The sequence below is a fragment of the Nyctereutes procyonoides genome, unplaced genomic scaffold, assembly GCF_905146905.1.
Source record: "Nyctereutes procyonoides isolate TBG_1078 unplaced genomic scaffold, NYPRO_anot_genome, whole genome shotgun sequence".
Classification (NCBI taxonomy): domain Eukaryota; kingdom Metazoa; phylum Chordata; class Mammalia; order Carnivora; family Canidae; genus Nyctereutes; species Nyctereutes procyonoides.
Genome location: NW_026575042.1, coordinates 1,559,494 through 1,565,752, shown reverse-complemented (window position 1 = coordinate 1,565,752; position 6,259 = coordinate 1,559,494). Strand labels below are relative to the sequence as shown.

At 40.5% G+C, this 6,259-nt stretch overlaps 1 pseudogene; it reads left to right on the top strand.

The window, feature by feature from the left end:
- The first annotated feature begins 737 nt into the window (after positions 1-737).
- On the top strand, positions 738-2,877 carry LOC129507284 (tigger transposable element-derived protein 1-like; annotated as a pseudogene).
- The last annotated feature ends 3,382 nt before the right edge of the window (positions 2,878-6,259 follow it).

Below are 6,259 nucleotides of genomic sequence, written 5' to 3'. Positions count from 1 at the left end.
GGAAAGCCATAGCTTGGACACTAAAAATATTATGTTGTGGTTCTTTTTACCTATAAGCCATATGAGAGGAGTTAGCTGTGAGCTGTGTACCTTCACAAACAAACCATTGAATAAAATCTTCTTTAACAATATGCTGGGTGCTGGTGAGTATAATCTACCTTTACAGTTTCCTGGGGAAAGCATATGCGTGAGAACTAGATGTTCATCCATTATGAGCACTGAAAGAACAAAGAATTTCTATGCAGATCTCACAAAAATCTTTCTGGGGTCTAAGAGATTTGCTCACATATATGAGACTTACTGGTGGTAAGAGTCTCTTTACATGCTGCATATAGGCATACTTTGTTTGATTTCATTTTGCAGATACTGCATTTTTCACGAATCGAAGGTCTGTGGCAAGTCTGTGTGGAGCAAGTCTATTAGCACCATTTTCCCAACAGCATTTGCACACCTTGTGTCTCTGTGTCCCATTTTGGTAATTCTTGCAATATTTTAAACTTTTTAAATTGTCATTATATATGCTGTGTTGATCTGTGATCAGTGATCTTTGATGTTACTGTTGTAATTATTTTGGCCACAAATTGAGCCCATATGATGGTGAACTTGATTGATGGAATATTGTTTATGTTCTGACTGCTCCACCAGTCAGCCATTCTCCCACCCTCCTCCCTCTTCTTGGATATCCTTGTTCCCCAAGACACAACAATATTGAAATTAGGGCAATTAATAACTCTATAATGGCCTCTACGTGCTTAAGTGAAAGGAAGAGTTGCATGCCTCTCATTTTAACTCAAAAGCTAAAAATGATTAAGCTTATTGAGGAAAGTATGTCTAAGGCTGAAATAGGACAAATAGTTGGCCTTGTACCAAACACTTAGCCAAGTTATGAACACAAAGAAAAAGTTCTTGAAGGGAATTAAAAGTTCTACTCCAGTGAATATACATGAATGATAAAGTGAAACAGCTTTCTCGCTGATATGGAGAAAGTTTCAGTGGTCTGGATAGAAAGTCAAACCAGCCACAACATCCCCTTGAGCCAAAGCCTAATCCAGAGCAAGGGCCTAACTCTCTTTAGTTCTGTGAAGGCAGAGAGAGGGGAGGAAGCTGCAGAAGACAAGCGTGAAGTTGCAAAGGTTGGTTCATGGAATTTAAGGAAGAAGCCATCTCCATTTCATACCAGTATAAGGTGAGGCAGCAAGTGGTGATGTAGCAACTACAACGAATTATCCAGATCTAGTGAAGATAATTAAGCAAGGTGGCTACACTCAACAGCAGATTTTCAATGTAAATGAAAGTAGTCTTTTGTCAGAAGAAGATATCATTTAAGACTTTCATAGCTAAAAAGCAAAAGTCAATGCCTGGCTTCAAAGCTTCAAAGGACAAGCTGACCATCTTGTTAGGGGCTAATGCAGCTGGTGACATAGCTAATGCTCACTTACCATCCTGAAAACCCTAGGGTCCTTTAAGAATTATGCTAAATTGGGGATCCCTGGGTGGCGCAGCGGTTTGGCGCCTGCCTTTGGCCCAGGGCGCGATCCTGGAGACCTGGGATCGAATCCCATGTCAGGCTCCCAGTGCATGGAGCCTGCTTCTGTCTCTGCCTCTCTCTCTGTGTGACTATCATAAATAAATAAAGTATTTATTATTTAAAAAAAAAGAATTATGCTAAATCTACTTTGCCTCTGCTCTATAATGGAACAACAAAGCTTGGATGACTGCACATCTGTTTTTAACATGGTTTGCTGAATATTTTCAGTCCACTGTTGAGACTTACCACTCAGAGAGAAGATTCCTTTCAAAATATTACTGTGCATTAGCAATGAACCTGACCACCGAAGAACTCTGATGGGATGCACAATGAGATTAATATTGTTTTTGTTTCGTTTTGTTTTATTTTTGTTTTTTAGAAAGGCAGGGGAGGGGCAGAGGGAGAGAACCTTAAGCAGGATCCACGCCAAACCCAATGCTGGGCTTGATCTCACAACCCTGAGATCATGACCTGAGCCGAAATTGAGAGTTGGATGTTGAACCGACTGAGGCACCCAGGTGCCTCAATATTAAAGTTATTTTCATGCCTGCTAACAGAGCAACCATTCTGTAGCCCATGGATTAAGGAGTTGTTTTGACTTTCAAGTCTTATTATTTAAGAAACGTACTTTGTAAGGCTATAGCTGCCATAAAATTGTGATTCCTGTGATGGATCTGGGCAAAGTAAACAAATCCTCTGGAAAAGATACACCGTTGTAGATCCTATTTATAACACAATTCATTGGAAAAAGTTGAAATATCAACATGAACTGGAGTTTGGAATTAGTTGATTCCAGCCCTCATGGAAGACTTTGAGGAGTTCAAGACTTCAGTCAAGGCAGCAACTGCAGATGTGGTGGAAATAGGAAGAGAACTAGAATCAAAAGTGGAGCCTGGAGATGGGACTGAATTGTTGCAATCTCATGAGAAAATTTTAATGGATGAGGAATTGCTTCTCATGGATGAGCAAAGAAAGGGACTTTGTGAGGTGGGATCTATTTCTGGTGAAGATGCTGTGAAGATTGATGAAGTGACAACAGAGGATTTAGAATAGTACATAAACATAGTTGGTAAAGCAGTAGTCAGGTTTGAGAGGATTGACTCCAATTGTGAAAGAAGTTCTACTGTGCATAAAATGCTATCAGTGTCCCCTGCTACAGTAAAATTGTTTGTGAAAGGAAGACTCAATTGATTCAGCAAACTTCATTGTTGTCTTGTTTTAAGAAATTGCCACAGCCACCCTCCCTTTTAGTAACCACCATCCTGATCAGTCAGTAGCCACCAACACTGAGGCAAGACCCTCTACCAGCAAAAAGATTACAACTCGCTGAAAACTCAGGTGATGGTTAACAATAAGGTGTTATTAAATTAAGGTATGTACATTGTTTTTTTAGACAATACTATTGCACACTTATTAGGCTACATTATCGTGTAACATATCTTTTACATGCACTGGGAAATAAAATTCATTTGACTCTTTATATTGTGATATTTGCTCTCTTGCAGTGCTCTAGAATCCAACCTGCAAGATCTCTGAGGTATGCCTGTAATATGATTCTAGCTGCTTTGTAAGAGAGCTTGTGTGCCTGAAAGATCATGCTATGTGGGATTAGAATGTCTTGTTCTTGGATGTTGTGTGATCTTGGGCAAGTTACTTAGTCTCTCTGAGCCTTAGATGTATGTCATCCTTAAGAAGAGAATAAAATGGAGTCACATTATATGACTTTTATAAATACAGTTACACAAGTTTTCAGAGAGAGAGAGAGAGAGAGAGAGAGAGAGAGAGAAGGGCAGAGAGAAGGACAGAGAGAGGGAGACAGAAATAATTAGAAACAACAATTTAAATAATGTTGGCCATTTAATCAGCACTACACCAAAGGATCACTTGACTCAAAGAGATGGCACTTTCCCTTGGTTATTCTCAGCAGTTGTGTTATTGCTGAATGTGAGCCTAATATTCTTAGATACATGAAACATTCTGAGAGAATTTCAATACTCATAGACATACAATCTTCTCCATGGTTAGTTTACTGAAAGATGGTATATAAGTCTTCCACATAATGGCTCCCTATGGGATATTCAAAGGTAGTTCTGACCATATGAATGTCTCACTTTCCTTAAGCCCTTTGGAAGTCCAATTTGTGGTGAGCCATGACACCCAGCACTGCCTTGTAAAAGGCTGGTTGTGAGGAGGAAAGGAAGCTCAGCCTGGGAACATGGCTGGATGATTAGGAGCTCAATGGATGTGTATTTTATCACATCCATTGGGGTATTGTCATTTAAATCTAAAGTCAAAGAATTATTTAATGGGACAAGCACTTTGGGCAGGTATCCATGAGAGCTGACCATGTGTATCCTCCATGACCCAGTGATTTCTCTGCTAGGGAGCTATGCAAAGACATATATCTATGTTCACTATGTGTTTCATGGCAGCACTACTTGTAATGGTCCCAAACTGGAGAAAACTCAAATGCCCATCACCAGTAGAATGGACAAATAGATTGTGAAATATACAGCGACAGTTTTTTTTTTAAGATTTTATTTATTTATTCGAGAAACAGATAGAGAGGCAGAGACACAGGCTGAGGGAGAAGCAGGTTCCATGCAGGAAGCCTGACATGGGACTCGATCCCGGGTCTCCAGGATCAAGCCCTGGGCTGAAGGCGGTGCTAAACCCCTGAGCCCCCCGGGCTGCCCTACAGCAACAGTTTTAATGAATGAACCACAACTACCCATGTGAATATGGATGAACTCCCAAATATAATGATGAGTGAAAGAATCCAGAAAGAAAAAGAGTTAGCATCATACAATTCCAGTTATGTAATATTTAGGAACTGACAACACTAATCTGGTGGAAGAAGTCAGGAGAATGGTATCCTTAGCAGGTTGGGGAGGGTGCTTCTAGGGTTCTAATAATTTTCTATTTCTTGATCTGGGTGTAAACATTTTGTGAAAACTCAATGAGCTGAATGAGCTGTACTTTTATGATTTGTGCAGTTATGATTTTGTATTAGTATTAATATTAAACTTTACTTAAATAATACGATTGTGACTCTGGCTTTTTTCTTAAAATGCTGTTTATGGGTGCTTTTTAGTTTTGACATTCTAACATACTGTCTTTGAGGCAGAGGCTATTTTCCTCTCTTCATTGTGACCTGCCATGGAACTAGGCCGAAACAGTGCATACTCAAACATTTGTGGACAGATCTTAGACATCTCTGTAATGATGGAGGCATTCTCCTTGGCAAAATCACGATGTTGGGCATTGGTGGATGGGAAGAGATGAAACGACAAAGCAGTTGCTTCTCTGCAATTCATTCCCAGAGCTTGTTAATTTTGGCTACACCTTTATCTACTCATCTCTATTGTGGACAGAGCAGGTGGCAGAAACTAGATTAGACTCAAGGAATTTCTAAACTGAAGGATGATAAGTACTTGAAGTACTTACCCACGAATGCTGTGTGTTCTTCATTATTTGCAATCACTGAGGATGAACACTCCAGCTGCTCTGGAGAGTGATTGCGAGGCTGCGCCATTGCAGTGTGGATCTCAAATGACTTCAATAGAAGGCTTGAGGACCAATAGTTGGAAAACTCTGAAGACACGTGCCCTGCTGCCAGTCATTCCACTGAAAGAACCAGGACTCAGGTACCTGCTTAATGTATCCCAGCTGTCCAGCCCATCACAGCTCTGTGAGGCTCTCTCTCTACATCAGGGCCACATGGGCAGCAGGAATATATACAACGACGATTCAAGGGTGACTCGGGCACTTGCTCATGCTGAGTCTGTTTCTTGCCACTGTCTCCTACACCACGCTTTTCACTGTAAACCTAATGAAAGACCAAAACAGTGTGGTGTCTGCCTTGACTTGCTGCAGGTAAGTCTTCCTTGGTGGCATTCCCTGGTCCTGCTAGTCTGGTGTAAACATTGTTACCCTTTCCACAATTCAAAGGACCTTAGGCCATCCCAGGGCAACTACCCATTTGGTCTGAACAGCTTGTAAAAACACAGCAGCTCCAAGACCTCCCTCAATGCACAGCTGAAGAGTGAGAGCAAAACGTACATCTGTGATTCATAATTCACTCAGAAATTTGGTCATATTTGTCCTATGTGGCAATTGGCATGGCACTTTCATTGGCTGATTTCCCATTCTGTAAATATTTCTTCTGTCAGATTCACTATTCAAACTCAAACATGATGTGGGATTAGCTGTGGGAGACTCAGGAGAGCAGAAGGAGAGCTTAAAACATAGTAAATGAACTTTGTGGACAGACTTATATAAGAGTTATCCAGCTAACTGCATGTCCACATTTCAGTTTACACATGTTAGGTTTAGGTACAGACATCAGATTTAGGCTGAATATAAAAACTGAAACCAAACTTTAGTTTCTTACATGATATTTTCCACTTAGAGTTTAAGCTGGAAAGCAGTAAAAGATATATCTCACACTAATAAATGTATAAGCCACTCAGAGAATATATCACAAACCTCATGTATCTAACTATAGTTGAAACATATGTCCAAGACACATGTCTTTTCATCCTTATCATTTCCAAAATGGGAATGTGCCATGATTAGAATGTCTTCCAAGGGCTATTGGCCAGGCAGTGGTCACTGCCTGTGAACACACAAGCTGACCTGTTACTCCTAATGGCTAGATAGATAACAGCAACCCTCACCATGTCCATCAGCAAACCAGATGAGGGCCACTGGGGAAGGACATCATCCGAA